At 40.3% G+C, this 22,452-nt stretch overlaps 1 pseudogene; it reads left to right on the top strand.

The window, feature by feature from the left end:
* Positions 1 to 628: 628 nt before the first annotated feature.
* Positions 629 to 1,489, top strand: LOC132000632 (ribosome biogenesis protein NSA2 homolog; annotated as a pseudogene).
* The last annotated feature ends 20,963 nt before the right edge of the window (positions 1,490 to 22,452 follow it).

The following is a 22,452-nucleotide window of genomic DNA, read 5'->3' as shown; positions in this document are numbered from 1 at the left end:
GCCACCTCCCCCAAGCCCTCTCGCCAAGCTTGATGTCTCTGAACTCAGAGGCCTTCTGGTTCAATTGCTCTCAAGCATAAATCTCTTCTCTCCCACCAGGGTGAGAGAGGGGTAGTCATCTGGCTGGGCAGGGTTGGATCCTAGAGCTCTAACTGATCCTTTTACAGACGTTCAACATATTCCCCTACTCAATTATAACACACATATACCTTCCTTGCACTTAGTACCTCTTGGATGTTCATCTCTCCTGGGTTCTTCAGGGTCAATAGGGTGGCTTCTGACTAATATAGCCATCCAAAGACACTTAAGTCTATTTGTTTTAAGCTTTCTCTGCTCTGTTAAATCAATTCCCAACATCCCACATAGTTTTTGTCTTATTTATATATTGCGGTTTGGGATTATGTATGTTTTCCTAGTTATACCAGTGATGGAATGCTTATTTTATTCAAGTCCTTCTTAGTGCTTCAGTGACTTTTTTTTTTAATAAAATAAACAGAAATGTCAATTTGAAACCAGAAGATCCTGCCCTTTTCTGCTGCAGGTTATGTGGTGTCAGCTCCTGGGTCTCTGACACCCGAAAATTGAGAGCTCCTTCACGGCCCAACAGCTGAACCTAGGGCCCATCCCCATGCCACAAAATGAATATATTGAGTTACACCATAAATATTAGGGATATTATTTGGATTACCATGAAAAAAAGGTAAAGAAAGAAGGTCAGAGAAGCTCACGAATGTTCAAGGAAGGGGAAAAAGATGATCAAAAAGCTAAGCTCTCCCATCAACATCACCATGCTGAGAAAACACAAATGAAAAAGATTATCAAGATACATGAAGAGAGAAACCCCAAACAAAAGAATGATGTAAAGACTCCACAAGGAGCAGTACCTGCGTATCTGCTGGGGAGATAGGGGCAGTCTGTGCTAAGTGTTTTCCAATATGATCAACAAACATGAAAAGAGATAGTGGGAAATGGGAGTACGTCTGCCAAGAGCTCATGCCCAGGGAGAAACACAGGTGTTCCAAGTTATTTGAACAGGAAAGAGAAAGAAGAAAGCGTGGAAGAGGATGGTTACTAATTGAGCTTTATTGGAATTGAAATTAAATTAAAACCACCTAATTAAATTAAAGGTTAATTAAATTAAAACTTAATTAAAAATTTTAAATTTAAAAAATTTAAAAACCACCTAATTACAATTAAAAACACCACCTAAATACAAATGATTCATTAGGCCAATGGACTTACACTTCAAAAAGGCCTGCAAGACCTCCTAAACTGCAAGCTATCATTTCCCCGCCCATATTTCATGTCAGGGAGAATCCCTCATTCGCACTATGTGCAGCTTTGGTGTTACTACTAAAGGTCCAGCCATCGAGGTGAATGTGAGTAAGTTGGGTGTCGTGACAGGAGGCAAGTTTACTTGGGGAAAGCATGCCAGGTCACCAGCCATCCTGAAATTGATGAATGCCTAAATGCAGTCTTACTTGTGTGAAACTGATGTCAAAGCAGTAACTTCTTAGGATTGTTGAAGATTGGATACCAATCAGGGACACTGCCATGACTCTCATGCTTCTGAATACTACCAAGCAGTTTTATGTGCATGTCAGCCATCGTAAAGAGAGCTATTTATTCTACTGTTAAAAAAACAAACAAACAAAATAAAAAAAACAATAAGAACAACAACAACAAAAAAAAACATTAAAATAGACAAATTTTACAAAAATGGAAAAACCAGGAGATCCCCCTCCGTCCTTGCCCCTTCCGCTTCCACTGCTTAATTCACATCCTCATTGATTCTCACCTGTGCCTTTTAAATAGCCTCTAGCTGCTCTCCTGGTCTCCCGTCTCCTTCCCTTCTAATTCATCCTTCACAGATCACAGATACTCTGATCTGATCGCATCCCTCCCCAACTGAAAAACGTTCTATGGCTACTCACAACAAACAGAACTGTGTCCTTCCCAGTTTGGTTTCAACCATCCTTTCCAGTCTTTCATCTACCCCTAGACTCATAAGCTCTGTGTTCCATAAAGCATTTTTTAAAGTTTACCATATGCCGGGTCCGTACTAGGCGTTTGTAGATACAAAGATGAAAATACAGTTCATGCTTTCAGAGACCTCAGAGTCACAAACAGGTGAAGGCTGTTTCCCATCCCCATATCTGTTTAAAATTCTGGCCATTCAGGGGTGCCTGGGTGGCTCAGAGGGTTAAGCCTCTGCCTTTAGCTCAGGTCATGATCTCAGGGTCCTGGGATCGAGTCCCGCAGCGGGCTCTCTGCTCGGCAGGGAGCCTGCTTCCTCCTTCCTCTCTCTCTGCCTGCCTCTCTGCCTACTTGTGATCTCTCTCTGTCGAATAAAAAAAAAAAAAAATCTTTAAAATTCTGGCCATTCAAAGTCAACGTTAAACAAGCTTCCTTTATCTTCATTTTGGAATTAATCTCTTCCACCCCCAGACCCCCCTGAAGCATTTTCCCTATACTGTTATTAGAACACTGTACCCAGATTGCCTTAAATATGCCTGTAGATGTGTCTAACCCCCCTCACCTGACGTAGGACTCCTTCACAGTAGGGACAACAGAGATCTCCGTTACATCACCAAACTGTTTTGAATAAAGTAGGAACTCAATAAAAATGCATTGAAACCATCAAGTTTTCCTGGCACTGAATTCAAGGGGAAAAATGTTCAGTTGGCGTTTGTCTCAGGGACACTGAACCGCTTTATTTATTCTTTTGATATTCCGACATTTATTAACCTGCTGTGGACCAGGCCCTGTGCCATACACTGTGGGGACAGAGATGAAAAAGGCACAGTTGTGTCCTGAAGTGGTTCACAGTCCAGTGAGGAGAAAACAGTGCAGACAATAGCAGAAGCCTGAGACAGGGGCTAGCACAGAGGCGGAGCAGGGCAGGAAGAACTGAGAGCCCTGCCTGGGAAGGGGGACAGGCAGCAGCAAGGTGGTGATATCCAGCCAAGATGTGAAGGATGGAGAGCAGTTCCCTGGAGAGAAAAGGAATAAAGAGGAAATCCTAACGGATGTCATTTTCACTTTGGGCTATAGTGAAGGGTTGGGGCGGATACCATATAGTTCCTGTTCAAACAGATTCATCCTTTGAATATTCGAATGCTTGTGAAGGACCTACTGTGGGCCAGCTCCCATGCTAGGCAGATATTTTTAATGTAAATTATCTAAAAAGTGGTTTAAAAAAGGAGCAGCACATTTTAGTTCGGGATTTTATAAAGAACTACAATAATGTCATCCAGAGAAGTGTTCTGATGTTTTCTTAATTCAAAGAAAAAGCTTAGAAGAGTGCATGGACATAATGTATCCATTGCAGTTTCCCTCAAATATCTGCTGTCCCCCGCAAGCGTTTGGCAGGAGCTGCATTGCCATCAATTCCTGGTTGAATTCTCTGATGAGGGTCGGAAATGCCATTATTCTGAGTTGTTGATTAAAGAGGGATTCACATGCTGTATGAACCAGATGTGCAGGAGGCGGGGCCGACAGCTTGTGCTGAATTAGGAGCCTGATTTGTATTCTTTCTCAGAGGCAGAGGCAGAGGCAGAAAACTTCTCATAGGGGCTGAGGGAGGAAGTGTGTGTGTCTAATACTGACTTCATACCCAACATCATGCAAGACACATTATCTTCTTAAATTTTCCCTCTAATCCTTTTGAGATAGATGGGTTATGGAGATGTCTAGTGACACAGGAAGTATTTGTTTTCTTTTATCTGGTATTACTGTGATTATTTATTTTACAATTTTAGCAGGGGACCTGTCAGCCAGTTCTGGGTATAAGTAGACACAGTCACGTTGGGACATAGGTTTCCGTCTATGGAATGGTTACTTGAGTCCTCTCTCTTGCTTGTATAAATGTGAGGACAAGTAGGCACTCCATGCCACAGGGAAGGTTATATAACAGCCCCAGTTTTGGGACTGACTCTGTTTTTCCCCTCCTAATCTCTCCGAATCTGTGGCGCTTGTAGGTAGAAAGGGTCTGTGACCATCCAGGAAGGTAAGGGATAGAGACCCTTCTTTTTGAGGTTCAACCTTATTAGAACCTCCTTGAATGACTGCTCCGCTAGCTTAAATGTTAGCTTCACAACAGCAGGGTTCATCTCTGTATCCACAGGACCTAGGTGGTGGCTAGCTCTAGTAGGTGCTCAATAAATACTGTTATCTCTCAATTCTTTATCCCATACCCTTGCTCCTAAGTTTTCCAGACTTTTTTTTTTTTTTTTTTGAAAGAGAGGTAGAGGGAAGGGCAGAAGGAGAGAGAGAGAATCTTAAGTAGGTTCCATGCCCAGTGCAAAACTTGACACAGCACTCCATCACATGACCTTGAGATCATGACCTGAGCCCAAATCAAGAGAGTTGCTTAACTGAATGGGTCACCCAGCCATCCCCAGACTAAACTTTTACTCTTCCTGTTTTATTAATCCTGTTCACTCATATTCCTGAAATCATTAACCAAAATTTTCAGCAGGCTTTTACAATTACTTTATACATAGACACTCTATTAAAAACAACAAAGTTCATGTCCTCAAATCGAAGAGAATGTTTGTCTTGTTATAACCAGATTCTCTAACATTATGCCAAGCTATTTCAATAAATAATCCAAAAAGAGATGGTGGGTAATAAAAGGGTATGTTAGGCAATTCCTACTTCCGATTATAGTAGTAATTTTTCTTCCTGGAATCTATGATAAATTTGTTGTTTTGAGATGGCAATTTGTCTATTAAAAAGATTTATACCCAAGTCTTCAAATGACTTTAGCTGCATTCCATTCAAAGTGTTTTAAAATGACTTTGCTATCAGTATTTTGATGTTTTTAGAAGTCTTTATAAAACCACAAGATGACGGAATTAAAGAAATTTGATTTTAGCCTGTCAATAATCTGTTATGATTTGAGAGGAAGTCAATACCTTTTCAATTCAATTCAGCAAACACGTAATGAAAACCAACTGTGTGCCAGGCCTAATGACATAAAAAAAATATATATATATATATAAAACAAAGTCCCTGCCTCTAAATTTATAGTGTAGTAGGGAGAGACAGACTAAGGCACTGGTTCCTGTACCAGGGATGGAACCAGATTTAGGGGCTGCTCTTCTACAGGTTGGAGGTAATGTCTACCCACTCTAACAGGAGAGAAGGCAGAGCACACATTTACAAATATATATTGTTTCTATCTTTTTAAAATATAGTTTCTGTTCTGAACTGATGAGAATTTCGTTCCATCTCAACTTCTTTATTCACTTAATTCCTCTATTACTATTATGTGCAGGATCAGATTCAGAGAAATAATATTTACATTTAGAATAAGCTTAAAGAAGAAATGCTGACCTTCAGTCTTGCCTAGAATATCTATCTGAAGAATTGAGATGAACAATGAAGGGCAGACAATTAAACAGCCAATTACACGGTTTCCTTGATTAAAGATATAAAGGAAATTTCTTCCAATTTATTCTATACACTATCATAAATATTTTTATATTGCTATAGTAAAATGTCTTACCTGGGGGAGAAAGTGCTCTTAGGTCTATTTTCATCTTTTGGTCAGGGAATTGTCTTTGGAAAAGAGACCAAGGAAGAGCAACCTTCATACCAGATATTCTAGAAATCACTACCATTCTGACAGGGACCCCTCCTATACTGTTGTGTCAATCAAGAGATGTCTGAAAAATATCAAATTCGGGAAGGTTTTCACATTTTCCTTGACACTTCTATTTTTTAAATATGTTCCAGGGCACTATGCTAAGCACATTCCCTACATTATCCTAGTTCATCTCATAATAATGCTATAAATGTTTTGCTGTCTTTCCTTATTAAAATGGAAAAAAAAATAATAATAAATGGAGTCACAAAGCCACCGGAGTGTGAGGCCCATGTGGGCAGATGTCATTTGTTTGTTTTATTCTTTGCTTTGTCCCCAGTGCCTACAACAGAGCTTAGAATTACACAGCTGTTCATATATACTTGTTAAATGAATGAAAGGATGGATGACTAAATGGTAAAGAATTTTCTCAAGGTCACACAGATAGTAAAGGGTCGACTCAGGATTTCAGGTCTGTTCTTTGATTGCAAATCCTCTGTTTCTATTTCCTGTACCTTATTGCACCTACATGGCTTGAAACTGCTTTTTCAATCCAGACAGATGAAAGATCAGAGTATCCAGTATTTCCAGAGGCACCAATTGGCAGGCTGACCCAGTTAGTCTGGCCAAGAAGCTAGATTTAGGGAGTGGAGGGAGCAGTCCCTGTTTTGAGGGGACCCAGAAGCAAGGATAGTGATGGCTAATTCACTCTTCGATTCCATCAAAGTTGGGGTTTTTGAAGATATGTTGTAAATGTTAAAGAATATCCTATATGTCATGGGCTTGGTCTGTATTTGAGACATAGTAAGCACTAAATACATTGTTGCAGGAACTAACAAGGTGACTATAAATGTTGTAGAACATCCTAGGTGCTTCTACAATTTTGAAACCAAGTAATGGTTGAGCTTCAAATGGTAAAACCAATACCTGACATGGTTATCTGACTCACACGATAAACAATCATTTGAAAGACTGAATGTCTTTTCCTTCCTATTTTAATATAACAAGGATATTGGGAAATGTATTTTGAAAATTCTCTTCTAAGCACTTTACAAATCCAAGCTCACCCCTTGGAAAAAACCTTTGAGATATAGAGATTATCATCACAGATGATTCCCTAGATTTGATTTCAGTCTATCTGGAATTGGTTAATCTATGATTTGAGAGGTAATGGAAACAGAAATGTTAAGTAACTTGCCAAGATCCCACAGCTGGTTGGTGCAGAGGTAGGATGGAAACCCAGACAGTCTGGCTTCCAGCCTGTGCTCTTAACCAGTATGCTCCAGCCAAAATAGGTGTGCGCTCAGGCCTCATTCCTACACTGTCTGGGTCCCAGAACTGGCTCTCTCTCTAGCTTTAGGGTAGAGACAACTAGACAACAGAGCATAGATTTGTAATGCTCCTAATGGAGGCCAAGGTGGGCTCATGGGCTCACCTTAAGCCTTTTTGCACATCTGGAGTAACAATACCTGTACTACCTATTACTCAGAGTAGTTAAGAGCGGTATAGGACACCAATATATACAGAAGTCTATAGTAAATTTTATTTATTTCTATTTATTTATTTCAAATATAATCAACAGAGTATCATATCAGTTTCAGGTATGCAATATATTCAGGAATGCTATATATTTCTCAGTCCTCATCAAGATAAGTGCTTTATCTGTTTTACCCAAACTCCACCCACGTCCTCTTTGGCAATCATCCATTTGTTCTCTGTCTTTAAGAGGCTTTTTGTCTGTCTCTTTTTCTGTTTGTTTCGTTTCTTAAATTCCACATATAAATGAAATCGTATGGTGTTTGTCTTTCTCTGACTTAATTATTTCACTTAGCATGATACCTTCTAGATCCATCCATGTTGTTGCAAATAGCAAGATTTCATTCTTTTTTATGACTGAGTAATATTCCAGTGTGTGTGTGTGTGTGTGTGTGTGTGTGTCTACTTTATATATACATATTGACTTTAAAGTGCCATGAACAAGTTGAAAACTCTTTTCCATTATCCTCCTCTAAAATTTTTCTCTTAGTGGTTTTAGATGACTCAGCCTGAGTATAAACTCTTTAAGGGCAGTATCTGAATTCCTGTTTTTTTTTCAGTCTCTCTCAGGGGCAAGCACAGGTTTCTGCACTCCCAGGAAATCCCCATAAGTGTTCATCAGCTATCCCTCATATGGCTATTTTGGAAGAATACCTGGAGCCTCCGCAGGGTTTTTTTAGGTTTTTATTATTTTTTTATTATTATTAACATATAATATATTATTTGTTTTGGGGATACAGGTCTGTGAATCATCAGTCTTACACAATTTATAGCACTCACCATAGCACATACCCTCCCCAGTATCCATCACCCAGCCACCTCATCCCTCTCATCCCTCTCCACTCTAACAACCCTCAGTTTGTTTCCTGAGATTAAGAGTCTCTTACGGTTTGTCTCCCCATCTGGTTTCATCTTGTTTCATTTTTTCTCTATTCCCCTATGATCCTCTGCCTTGTTTTTCAAATTCCACATATGAATGAGATCAGATGATAATTGCCTTTCTCTGATTGACTCATTTCACTTAGCATAATACCTTCTAGTTCCATCCAGGTCATTGCAAATGGCAAGATTTCTATTTTTGATGGCTGCATTATATATATACCACATCTTCTTTATCTATTCATCCGTCGATGAACATCTAGGTTCTTTCCATAGTTTGGCTATTATGGACATTGCTGCTATAAACATTTGGGTGCATGTGCCCCTTTGGATCACTACATTTGTATCTTTTGAGATGAATATCCACTAGCGCAACTGCTGGGTCATAGGGTAGCTCTATTTTCAACTTTCTGAGGATCCTCCATACTGTTTTCCAGAGTGGTACAGCCAACAGTGCAGGAGGATTTCTTTCTCCACATCCTCACCAACATCTGCTGCTTCCTGGCTTGTTAATTTTAGCCATTCTGACTGGTGTGAGGTGGTATCTCACTGGTTTTGATTTGTATTTCCCTGATTCTGAGTGATGTTGAGCACTTTTTCATGTGTCTTCTGGCCATTTGGATGTCCTCTTTGCAGAAATGTCTGCTCATGTCTTCTGTCCATTTCTCAATTGGATTCTTTGTTCTTTGGGTGTTAAGTTCTGACTCATTTGATAAGTTCTTAATAGATTTTGGATACTAGCCCTTTATCTGATAGGACATTTGCAAATATCTTCTCCCATTCTGTCATTTGTCTTTGGTTTTGTTGACTGTTTTCTTTGCTGTGCAAAAGCTTTTTATTTTGATAAAGTCCCAACAGTTCATTTTCGCCTTTGTTTCCCTTGCCTTTGGCAATGTGTCTAGGAAGAAGTTACTGCGGCTGAGGTCGAAGAGGTTGCTGTCTGTGTTCTCAAGGATTTTGATGGATTCCTGTCTCACATTGATGTCTTTCATCCATTTTGTCTATCTTTCTGTGTGGTGTAAGGAGGAGCCTCAGGAATTTTGATTAATGTCCCTCCCACCTGTTTGATTTGATTATATTTAAATGAAACCCCAAGGCTATACTGTCTAATAAGGTGAGAAAGAATTAGTTGCTGTCCATCAGCTTCCTAGAAGCATGTTCATGCTACAGGTTCTGGATATTATCTTAGTTCCTTGCTGAGGCCTTTAGAGTTTATTTTTTTGGAAGATAAATGCCTAATTAAAACAAACAAATCAATACAAAAACCAACCAGTCACTTCACTAAAGTGCGGTCAACTTTTGCACATAGCATCTTTCCTTTCCTTATTGAAATGGTGACAAAGTCTATTTAGGATCATAGGCAAACATATCTTATTACAAGCACTCCTCCATCATCCTGCTGACATCTTCCAATTCCTTGAAAAACATATAAGTAGCTCCCAAAATCAAAACCTCAAAATAAATGAAACAAAAGTTGAGAGAAGTAAAGGAAGAAATAGATAAATCCACAATCCTAGTTGGATATTTTAAAGCTCATCACACAGTAATTGATAGAATCAATTAGACAAAAAAGTAAAGATAAAAGAGGTTTGATCACTATCAACTGGACCTAACTGACATTTACAGAATGCTATCCCATATTCAAAAGCCACATAATATACATCATTTTGAAATCCCCATGGAATGTTTATTAATATAGACCATTTTTATTGAAAATAAATTTCAAAGGATCAAAATTATACATGATATGTTCTTTATCCATGGCTAAATTTAGTTTAATCATGGATAATCTAGAAAATTTCCAAATATTTAGAAATTAAGCAATAATAACCACGGGCCAATGAAGCATTCATGAGGGAAATAAGAAAATATTTCTAACTGAATGACAATAATTTCACAACATATCAAAAGCTGTGGGATGTGAGCAAAGCTGTGCATATAGAGAAATTCATTGTTTTAAATCCTTTATTAGAAAAAGAAGAAAGTCCTAAAAATCAGTGATCGAAACTCACTTCCCTCTTAATAAGCTGGAGAAAGAAGAACAAATGAAATCCAAAATAAGTAGAAGAAAATAAATAATAAAAATAAGAACAGAAATTATTTTTTTAAATGGACAAACAGCAAATAAAATTAACAGAATCAAATATTATTTGAAGAGATTAACAAAATTGATAAAAATCCACATACACTGATTGTGAAGGTTATAAAATGTGGCTGAAATCTTATACCCTCCCATCAAGAGCTGTAATCTGTATTCTTTTTTTAATGCCCAAATTCTGAGATCCCCCAAAGACAACCACCAGAGTCCAGAGTCAAAGCCAAACAGCAAAGGTCGTTTATTACTAGTTCGAACCTAGACCTCCATGCACTCATTGCCGGTGACGCTAAGAGGTCCCGAGCTTGGGATCACAACACCTTTTATACACTATTTTTGGGGAGGCAGGGACTTAGCATACATCATAGTATCTTGTAACAAATCGCCACATACCACGGGAAAATCAAAAAGCAAGTCTACTATGACTGGCGCGCTACAGAGCGGGAAAAGGCTGGGAACAGATTATTGGTTAGGTCAAAGGGCTGTCATTCTTCAAACTGCTTAGTTGGCGTCGCTAGGGTATGTGTCACTTCAGGATTGGCCGGATCTCCCTGTCAAGCTGCGGGGCATCAGATGGTTATTATCTCTTGCACCCAGAGCTGGGTGGGGGGTCCAGGAGCAGTCATCTGTCACGTCCAATTCTGGGTGGGGGGTTCTCTGGCGCCTGATGGCTGTTATCTCTCGACCCAGAGCTGGGTGGGGGGTCTGGGAGCGGCCATTCTGTCAGGCTCAATTCTGGGCGGGGGATGTGTGGTTACAGAGTGTCCATAGAAAGTCTGCTGGTATTTTTCCATCTCCTCATGGGTTAGCAAGTGAAGGTACAGAAGCAGAAATAGCAGTAATGGTCATAATTTTATTTCCTAAGCATCTCATTTTCCCTTTATCTGAGTTGGCCTTGGTGACTTTGCTTGTAACCAGTAGAAGTTGATAGAAGTAGCATGGCTTTACTTCCAAGGTACATCAAAAAAATGTCAAGCAACTTCCACCTGATTTTCTTGGGGTCATTGCTCTGAAGGAAGGTTGCTATGCTGGAGGGACCACATGGAGGCACTTCATTAACAGTCCCTCTGCCTGCCTGTGAGGAAGCCATCTTGGACATCCAGCCCAGTGGAATCTTAGTGACTGAAGCCCAGTTGATGACTCAACTGCCTTGAAGACTCCAAACAAGAACTATTCAGTTAAGCTCTTCTCAGATTTCTGACCCATAAAATCATCAGTAAATTGAGTTGGTGTTTTTAAACTGTTAATGCAGGGACAAGTTATTGTGCAGCAATAGTAACCCACATATTGATTAAGAAGCAAAAAGAGAAAATATAAATTTTCAATATTGGGAATGAAGGAGAGGACAACACTAAAGATATTACACACATTAAAAGAAATATATAGCAACATAATGGAAAACTCCATGCCAATATATTTGCCAATTTAGATTAAGTGACTACATTTCTTGAACGACACAAATTACCAAAACTGATACAAAACAGAAAATTTAAAGCCATACACCTCTATGATAATGAAATGAAATTCAAGTCTTCCCATAAAGGAAATTCCAGTCCCAGACAGTTCAACAATAAATTCAATCAAATATTTAAGGGAGAAATAAAACTAATATTTACAAAAACTCAAAAAATATAGACGCTAAATAGGTACACTTTCTAACTCACCTTAAGAGGCTAGCACAATCTTGATATCAAAAATAAAGATATTATTGGGCTGCCTGGGTAGCTCAGTGGGTTAAGCCTCTGCCTTCAGCTCAGGTCATAATCTCAGGGTCCTGGGATGGAGTCCTGCATTGGGCTCTCTGCTGGGCAGGGAGCTTGCTTCCTCCTCTATCTCTCTCTCTCTCTCTGCTTGCCCCTCTGCCTACTTGTAATCTCTCTCTGTCAAATGAATAAAATCTTTTAAAAAAATTAGAAAAATAAAGATATTATTAAAATAAAAAACTTCAGACCATTAGACCTTCATCAACTTAGATCCAAATATTACTTTTTTCACTTTATTTTTTAGATGCAAATATTATTAACAAAATGTTAGCACATAATATCTAGAAATTGATGAAAAGATCATACTCCCTAAGTGAGTTTACCCCAGAAACACAAAGTTGGTTCAATATTGAAATATAAATTAAGTTCAATATATAAAAACCAATTGATACAATAGCTATTCATATATCAGCTGATATAGATATCATTCACAACAGTATCAAAAAGAGTAAACTATCTAGGAAAAGTCTAATGAAAAATGTGCAAGATGCATTCACTGAAAATTACAGAACATAGTCAAGAGAAGCTGAGAAATAAATGAGTGGAGATATATGCCATATCCATGATTGCAGGACTCAATGTTAACATAGACTTTCATTCCAAATTAATCGATACATGCAATGAAATGACAATCAAAATGTCACAGACTTTTTTTTTTCCAATTTTTTCCCCAGACTTTTTAAAAGAAATGTGTTGGCTGATTCTAAGAGTTTTATGGAAATATGAAGGACCTAGAATGGTTAAAACAATCTTTAAATAGAAGTGAAAAACTGGAAGACTTAGACTACTTGATTTCAAGAACTACAGTAAAAATGTAGTAAGCAAGTTGTATGGTGGCTGAAATAAGGATAGACAAATAGACCCAAAGGAACAGAATGTAGAGTCCAAAAATGGTTTGACACAAATGAGTCAATTGACTTTTGACCAAAGCCCAAAGTTGATTCTGTGAGGAAGAATATTCTTTTCAGCAAGCAGCACTGAATCAATGATGTCTACATGGACTAAAACAAATCTGAACCTCTGTTTCACACTTTACACAAACATAATTTGGGATGGGTCATAGACCTAAATACAAAATATAGAACCATAAAACTTTAAGAAGAAAGCGCAGGAAAATACCTTGAGAAAGGCATAGATTACTGTGGACCCAAAAAGCATGAGGAGCATAAGAAAAAAATAATATTTCATAAATGTTAAAAAATCAATGTACTTCATAAGTATTTTTATTTATATTAGCCAAGGTGTAGTACCTCATTAGTTTGTGATATAATAAATATTAAAATTTCTGCTCATCAAAAATCACTACTAAGAAAATGAATAGGCAGTCTAGAGACTGGGAAAAAATACTTGAAATCTATGCATGTAAAAAGGACTTATATCCAAAATATGTAAAAAATTCTTACAAATCAAGAGTAGAAGATAATAATTTTTTAAACAAGCAACAGATTTGAACAGACCCTTCACAGAAGAAGATATATAAGTGTCCAATAAGCACATAAAAATGTGCTCAACATCGTGAGTCATCAGAGAAATATAAATTAAACACAGTGAGATACCATTTCACGTCTACTAGAATGGCTAAAAATCATAAAGACTGCTAACATCAACTCAAGAGGTGAAGACATGAAACAGCTAGAATTGTCATGCATTGCTTATGAAGAGAAGCTAAAATGTTACAATCCCTTTGGATAACTGGCTGTCCTTATAAAATTTTTTTAAGGATTGTATTTATTTATCTGACAGAGATCACAAGTAGGCAAAGAGTCAGGCAGAGAGAGAGAGAGAGAGAGAGCAGGAAGCAGGCTCCCCGATAAGCAGAAAGCCCAATGCGGAGCTCTATCCCAGGACCCTGGGATCATGACCTGAGCCGAAGGCAGAGGCTTAACCCCCTGAGCCACCCAGGCACCACCTGTCCTTATAAATTTAAACATAAACCTACCTGTTACCCAAATGTTATGCTCCTAGATATTTATCCCCAAGAAACAAAAATACAAAAAATGCCCACAAATGTTTTCTACAAGAATGTTCAGAGCAGTCTTACTTATAAGAGCCAAATTATAAGCAACCATAATGTAACAGGGGAATGGATAAGCCAACTGAATTAGCTTCATCTAGTGGACTACTATTTAACAGTAAAAAGGAATGTACTACTGGCATACGCAGCAGCATGGGCAGCTCTCCAGACCATGCGAGTGAAAGGAGTGAAGCACAAAAGAATACATACTTCCTGATTATACTCTATGATTTCATTCATGAAGTTCAAGAACAGGCACAGAGCATCTGTGGGTATGATGATCAGAAACTGCCTCTGGTGGGTGGGTAGATAGGGGATTGACTGGAAAGGACATGTGGAAACTCTCTGGAGTAATATATCTGGTTTAGTAAATAGGTAGGTGTCTGTAAACAGTTGTCAGAACTCATCATACTTGAGGTCTGGGCCTTGTGTTAGATGCAAATGGTACCTCAACCGAAGATACGCATCCGCGTGCAGGCACACCAGAGCGCGCGTCTCCCTGCGCGTGCATAGGCACGCACGCACGCACGCACGCATTTTGTATCCCAGAGGGATTCCCTAGCCGTGGAGCTGAGGGAGAGGATTCAATCTGACACTCCAGCCAAATGAAAGCAGGAGAATTCATTGTAAAACAGAACCAGAATGCCCTGATCCCACTCCCCCACCGCCCTCACTCCTGGCTCACGGGTTTCTTGCTGGGGTGGGTGAGTGGGCAGGTCTGGGGACAGACACCACACGAGATCTGACAGGGCAGGGCCAGCAGAGGTGTCAGCTCTCATCCAGGGTCTATTAAGGCTCTTCTCATTGTCGAGGCCAGGTGCACTGCATTGGTCTGGGCTCCCACACTGATGTTTTCCTCTTCTCTGTCACCTCCCGCAGTAATCCCTGAGCTAAAGAAAAGCTTTTCTCCTTTTCTCCCATCACCTCATCACAGTGCTTTTCTAGTTAATTTCATGAGAAAATTCATTCCGTTTCACCATAGCTTGACAGACAAAATATCTTTTTAAATGTCCTCCGCATCTATTCTTCCCTGTTTCTCATTTCATGTTCACAAATGTTTTTTTTTTAAGACCATTCTATGCCTGTGCTTCTCAAATTGAAATGCATATGAGTCACTTATGGATCTTATTAAAATTCCAATTCTGAGTCAGTAGATCTAGGTGGGGCCCAAGACTCTACAATGGGGGGAGAGGGTTATTTTTTTTTTTTTTACTTCTTAGTTTTTGTTTAAATTCCATTTAATTAATATATAGTGTATTATTGGTTTCAGGGGTAGAATTTAATAATTCATCAGTTGCATATAACACCCAGCGCTCATTCCAGCAAGTGCCCTCCTTAATGCCCATCACCCAGTTAACCCATCCCTCCACCCACCTCCTCTCCAGCATATGATTTCACTCATATGTGGAATTTAAGAGAATCTGCATTTTTAAGAAAGTTCAGGTGGTGCAGATGTGTTGGTCTGAGGATCCCACTTTAAGTAGAAGGCTGTCTGTATGTAATATGCTAGCAGTGCAATGGATCCTGTTCTCTCCTGTTTGCAAGGAGGGTAAGTTAATGCAGAGTGTGGTGTCAGAAAAAGATGAGGAGGAAAAAAGCGATTCTGATTCTCTTTAGCTCTCATTTCCTGCATCTCAAAGCCTGCCCTTCATGCTTCTTGCTACATGTAACAAATGGCTCTGTTTTCCTAAGAGCTATACACACCCGCCCCCAGTGACAGCTGTCTTCTTCTAAAGATGTATCAGAGAAGGAGGGGTGGCAGGTTACTCATAGTCATGATTTTCTCTGTCCCACATTGCAGATGGAAAAACTGAGGCACGAAAAGGCGAGTTGTCTGAACTATAAACTACTACAACATAAAGCACTACCACTCACAACTAAGACCAGACAACATCAGACCTAGGTATGTTAGCCAGGATTTTCTTAGTGGTTTATGTATCAAAATGGAAACAGCCCCTTCCTAGATTCCTAGATTCCTAGATTACATCCGAGATAAATCCAGCATTCTAGGAATGCTCTGGATGGCACGGCAAGTCATATCTTTCCACCTCATATCTTCCAGTCTCTGCCCAATACTTAAACTGTTTTTGTTCATAAACGTTCACTAAACACCTACAAGTCCAGGCTTTGCATAATTATTAAAAATAACAAGAACAAGCTCCTTCCTTATCCTGAAGGGGAGACAGACACACAAATTTTAAAAATGTGATAAACAGAACAATTATCAAGCAGCTACCACCTGCCAGAGACGATGCAGCTTTTTCAAGTGGCCTCAGTAGAGGTGGGTACAGGGTGCTTAATTCTTCCAGGGGAAATAGAGAGACTAGAGCAGTTTCATTTGCACTCAGCCTTAAGAAGAGAGTGGAAGTTCATAGGCAGAGAAGGCATGGAAGGACATTCTGGGCAGGGGGAAGACAGCAGGAGCACGGGTGAGAGGGACGCGGTGTGCTCAGGCCTCTGGGTGCTCCTGGGTACCAGGAGTGTAAACCACTTGGGGAATGGGAGCAGTTCTTTTGTGTGCAGTCTTTGCAGTGTCTTCACATGTGTTATCTTCATCGATCTGGGCAGTCTGCGTCTCTGTCCCTAGCCAGAGCACTAATTACCTGTCAGCTAGAATGAGGGAAGCTTAGGGGGCACCTAGGCAGGGCTAGAGAGAATGTTAATCAAAGCCATTCGGAAAAAGTGATTAAAATTTCCAATGTGTTCTGCAAGCCTCAGCTTCTCTGGAATATTCAATGCAATTATTATCTTATTCTTTGGGAGCGAGCGGCTCTCCAGAGAGGCTTCCTGAGCAGCTCTGACATTTCCGAAACAGAGCCCACATTCCAGGCTGGCTGAGATGGCCTGACAGTTCCTCTGCACCTCCAGCCCAGAACTGGCTGAGCCTGGCAGTACCCTTTTTTTCAGACCTGAGGCTCCCAGTGCACCTCCAATGTGCCTCAGAGCTGACTCACACTCACGCAGGCCTCTGGTATGCCTCAGGAATGCAGAATTCTCAGGAACACCTGTTTAAATACAATGGTTCTTTGTGGATTTCATTCCCCCAGAGGGCTTGTTAAGGGTACAGGTGGTCTCTTCCGGACCTGGAGATTTAGATTCGGAGACTCTGAAGCCGACCTGAAAATCTTACCTTTTAAAAGCAAATGTTCCTGATGAGCAGGATAGAAACCCAAGTTTGAGAATATTGGTGTGAGGGTTTGGAAATCTTTGTAAGGAGAGCCTCCAGACTCCCTCTGCCCACATAACGCGTTTCCCCTCACGCAAACCTGGGCTCAGTCTCTGACGGGAGAAAAAAGGTAATAATGTTCTAAACATTATCAAGTTCCCAGCCCACAACAGGCCTCAAAAGTGGAAGAGAGAATGATCTTTGTTATTCTTCCTGAAGCTTTACTTCCGGGCAGAACTCCAGAGTCTAGGCTGTGACACACTCTAGTTCCATCACTTTTGTGACATACTAAGTGACACGGAAGATACCTAGAGCCTCTGCCCCACCCCTTGCCCATTCTGAGAATGCTGTAGCCGCAAGAGGATGGTCTGAGTCTTTCTGTAAGACACAACGCCTCCAAAGGCTGTCCTCGGCTCACCTACAGCAGTCTCTGTGCATCTCCTGCTTGAGCCAAGGAATCCTTGAAAGCCATTTTCAGCCTGGCTAATGATGCCGAGCTTCAGACAGTGCCACCAAGATGAAAAGCAGCTCACGAATGAGGAGTCCTCCTGATTTCTGCCCCCACAGCCGGCAAGTAGCTCTTGCCAAGCAGGATCAAGCTTCTTGGGCATATGCTGAACAGCTGATAGAAACAAGGGTCTTTGTCATGCTCCTGTCACACCTCACCTCAGTGAACGGGGAAAGTTCTCTTGGAACGGATCTTTAATCGGTCTCAGAAACACACAAAATTGAAGTCTCCAGGAATACTGCAATTTTCACTGCAGACTAAAGCTATATCCTCTGGTTTCTAATGCAGAAAGGAAAGGGTTGGAGGAACCAACCAGGCTTTTTCTAAAATAATCAGTGGAAGGCGCTGTCTAAAAAGATGTCTGCCAAAACTCCCTCCTACTCTTATCCACCTGAGCCTGGGCTGAGCACTGCCTAATTACCTACATAATTTCCCTGGCTCCTGTGCTGGGGTCCAGGTGCCCTCTCTGTTCCCTGGAAGTTGAGCCATCTGTCAGACACCTCTCTCCAGCCTCCTCTGGCTTCCCTCTCACGTATGCAACACTGTTAGCTTGGGGACTGACAGTTCTGCTCTGATATTTGTTTTGCCTCTGACAGGTTTTTCAGCTAAGTAGCAAGGAAGGGATTCCCCCAACCAGAGCCAGCTCTCGTGTTGCATGGTTCCCTCCTCCAATCTGTTAGGAAAATGATCCTGCATGCACTTAGAAAAGGAAGAGTCAGTGTTTTATTAGCTGTTGAATGAAGATCAGGTCCTCCCTGCCATCCACAAAACAGAGAATTACTTGTTTATTTCCTCCAACTGGCACTGGTTTGTCATTGTGAGCAGCAAACCCATCTAGAAAAGGGAATTCATACTGTGGATCAGACCAAAGGCAGGGGGAGGGAAAAAAAAAAAAAAGTGTCCTCTGGAAACAAACCAAAAAAACCAAGTTGAATAAAATGACCATCTTTAATCCTATAGTTATTCTTCCCCTGCCTTTGCCACATTACACACCCAGTATTTGAGTTTTCCTGGGATTTAAGTAGGATCTCATGAGACAAATGAGATACGGCATACAGAGATGAGAGGAGAGGTGGAAGGGTGTGCACTCACTTTAAGTCAGCCTGCCAAATAAACCACATAGGAATCAGTGACATGCAGAATGCAATTGCAAAATACAGTAAAAGCCAGAAATCTAGGCACCCTCCACCACCCTCCACATTCAGCTCATCATCCATCTTGCAGAGTCTGACTCGTAAATATCTGTCAGACCCACCCATTTCTCTTCATTCTCATGGCTACGCTCTAGGTCAACACCATCATCTCTTGCCTGAATGACTGTCTCACAGCCTCCTGATTGGGCTTCCTGCCCCTTACAATCTACACTTCATCACATCCAGAGAGACCTTTCATGAGTGCAAATCTCATGCCATTCTCCAGATAGAACGCTTTGAGAAGGTATTTTTCTCCTCTCTTCCCCACACCTGGCTTTTATCTCCAAAGCCCAAGATCCTTCATGGTCCAGCTCCTGCCTATTTCTCTAGCCTCAGCTCTTAAGACTTCTTGCCTCAAACCCTGGGCTCCCGCAAACGATGCTTCTTTTTTAGTGAAATAGACCATATGCTCTTTTGCTTTTGGGTCATCATGCATGCTGTTTTCTCTGCTTGGAACAATCCTTTCTATGCTCCTAAGCTCCCTTAATTAGCTATTTACTGCCTGAACTTTAGGTCTCAACTAAAATGTCATTTCCTCTAAGAAGCCGGCATTCAGGGCAGCTGGGCAGTCTCTCCTTCGTGATCCCACAGCACTTTATGGATCCCTGATTCCATTCTGTAATCTCCAAGAGAGTAGGGAGTATGGCCATCAGGGTCGCCACTGTATCCTGGCCCTGGAGAAGAGAACAAAATAGACCTGATAAAGATTTTTTTATTAAATAAATATCTGTATCTCTTAATTTTTCCCACTTAATGCTGGAAGACTGCAAGTATACTTATGTCTCATAATCATAAAATTCTTCCTCTTACTTCCTGGGATTCAGAATAGACTAGCATCTTTTCCTCTCTCTTCCCTCTTTTCTCCAAAGCCTTCCTGTCAAGGGAATCTCCCATATTGCATTTGGGTGGAAATTTTTTGTTAGTGCCTTCTCTCTAGCAGTTTACCCCTTGAGCTACACCCAGTCCAATTCAATCTCCTGAAATCAATGTATAATATCTCAAAACCATAGCATTCTTGTCTGCACCACTTATTTGGCAATCAATCAGGTGCTGCCTTGTGGTAGCTCTTCTACTCCTGTCTTAAATTGTTCATGTTATTATTCAACATTTCACAGCTTTATAGCACATCTCCCAACAGTTCTGTAAGTCCCTTTAGGACTTAATCATTTCTGGGTACCCTTATAGCTGCCCTATAAGAAATCAAGTGCACCTAACAGAGAAAAATATCATTAAATGTTGAACAAATAAATGAGTGTTAGGAACTCAATACAGATTAGATCTGTTTATTTTTTGCCCAGTATTGAAAGCCAGCAATTGACTTGAATTTAAGAATGACCATGACAGATAACTAACACTTCAAAATTGTAAAATGTCCTGGCTTTAAGATAGGAGGCAGGACTTATCTAGAATAAATTAAGCCTACCAGATAGAATAAATGCACACAAGATAATTGTGCATTTTCTGTTAGCGCTCATGAGAGGAAGAGTATCTCTGCAACTGAAAGGGAATGACTCCTATCAGGAGACATCGCCTAAAGGTCCCCAAATCTCCACTGACCCTATAAGAGCTGCCAAGTGAAACAGCTAAGGTTCTGACATTTTGGTCTTAATTTTGTCTTATTCTTCTATCAAGCAATGGAAAGAACTCTGATCGGAGGTCAAGAGACATCATACCTCTTTTCAAGATTGGCTGAAGTTAACATTGTTCTGCCGACCAAGACATTTAATCTCCCTGAGCCTCTGTCTTACATATTTATGGGAATTATGGTGCTTAGGCTGTCTACCTTGTACGCATATTGTGAAGATCAGCTGGAGTTGGATGTCATGACACTTTAGAAGAGTTTAAAGAAAAACACAAATGTGAAATACTAATATTATCTTGGACCCATTGGCTAATTCTCTTGGGCTTTGGTTTCCCATCCCACCCACGCCCTCAATTAGGCAATAAAGCAGTGATGGGGTTGAGGGTTGGTAAAGTTTTTTTGTTTTTTTGTTTTTTTGTTTGTTTGTTTGTTTTTAATTTATTTTTTATTTTCAGCATAACAGTATTCATTATTTTTGCATTATTTTAGCATTAAAAGTATAGATTGTTCTAGGAAGTATAGACATTTTAACACTGTTTATTCTTCTGATCCAAGAGCATGGAATGGTCTTCCATCTTTTTGTGTCTTTAATTTTAAATAATTTTAAATTTTTAAAAAATAGGGGTGCCTGGGTGGCTCAGTGGGTTTTTTTTTTTTAAGATTTTTATTTATTTATTTGACAGAGATTACAAGTCAGCAGAGAGGCAGGCAGAGAGAGAGAGGAGGAAGCAGGCTCCCCGCCGAGCAGAGAGCCCGATGTGGGGCTCGATCCCAGGACCCTGGGATCATGACCTGAGCCGAAGGCAGAGGCTTTAACCCACTGAGCCACCCAGGCTCCCCGGTTTGGTAAAGTTTTAATTGTATTTAAGATTGTAAATTATTTTCTTACTGAGGAGATAGTGTGGAGAAAAATAGAATCCTAGTCACTAGTTCTCTCTAGAACTTTTCCACAGATAATCAAGTGTTAACCATTCATTTTTATTTCCAAAGGAATTTACTGGTCATCCGCCAGAGCCAGTAATGTACTAGGTATTGAGATAAGATGAATTAACCCTAATAGGATTTATTATGTGATAGGAAAGATCCATTAACATGTCAACTTGATTCCTCCAAATGTAAATCACAGTCAAAGCATAATGGCAAGGAGCAAGGAAGAGAAAACAGAACATGGTTTTAGAGTCAGGCTTGAGTTTTGTAGTCTCAGTATACTGAGATATGATATACAAAGATATACTTTGTCAGAGGCAAAAAGGAACCTGGAGGAGCTAAAGGCTGACTTTCCAAGCTTCTCCCAAGACCTATGCCAGGTAGGCACATATCTGTGGCATTTTAGTATTGACCACACTATCCCATTCCCAATAAAAGTGGTGTGGAGAGCCATGTGTCACTTTCTCCTCACTTTTCTACCTCCCCCCATCCACCAGCAAGTCTCAGGGATAACTAAGGCCCCCAGTTTACGGGTTTTGTTTCAGCACCAAGGACAGAGGCACACTGCCCAAGCTTCTCCAGCTTCAGAAGGGGACCATGATTTGAAGACTGAATTTAAGATTGCACTCATCAGTTTAACCTAAAACTTGCTGTACTGGTGTTCTTTCATCACTAGGCTGAATAGTCCCGTACCCGAAGCACGGAATAACTCTGATATTGTGTAGCCTACTGACTTGGACCCTGAAATGAAGAAACTATGTGCTTAGTGACCATGTTAGGACTGACATTCTTGCTCACCTACAGCCTAGCTCCTGGCCCTATGCCTACTGTTTAAAATCCATCTGCCTTCCTCAAAAATTGCCTTTCCATGCCATGGTTTATTATTTCTGTTCTACTTTACAAATCACATTTCCAGGGGGCTAAATCCAGACAAATCCTATCAACACAGTAGAATTTAATTTATCCCTGAGGCTAAAGAAGAGATTAGATACCTGGATTATAGGTGGACCGACTAGGTGAGGATTAATCAGTAAGGTCAACAGAGCAAGATGAGCGAGGACACAGGCTCAGTGACCACTCTTCATGTGAGGTTTTTAAATAGACCATGAGCTTCTTGAGGACAGGAACTAAATCTTTTTACCCCTCTGTTTTGAGTAACTGGCTCATGGTAATCATTTATTAAGTGACTGTAAAATAAA

Source organism: Mustela nigripes, chromosome 14 (genome assembly GCF_022355385.1).
Source record: "Mustela nigripes isolate SB6536 chromosome 14, MUSNIG.SB6536, whole genome shotgun sequence".
Lineage (NCBI taxonomy): Eukaryota > Metazoa > Chordata > Mammalia > Carnivora > Mustelidae > Mustela > Mustela nigripes.
This window is presented reverse-complemented; position numbering and strand designations above follow the sequence as displayed.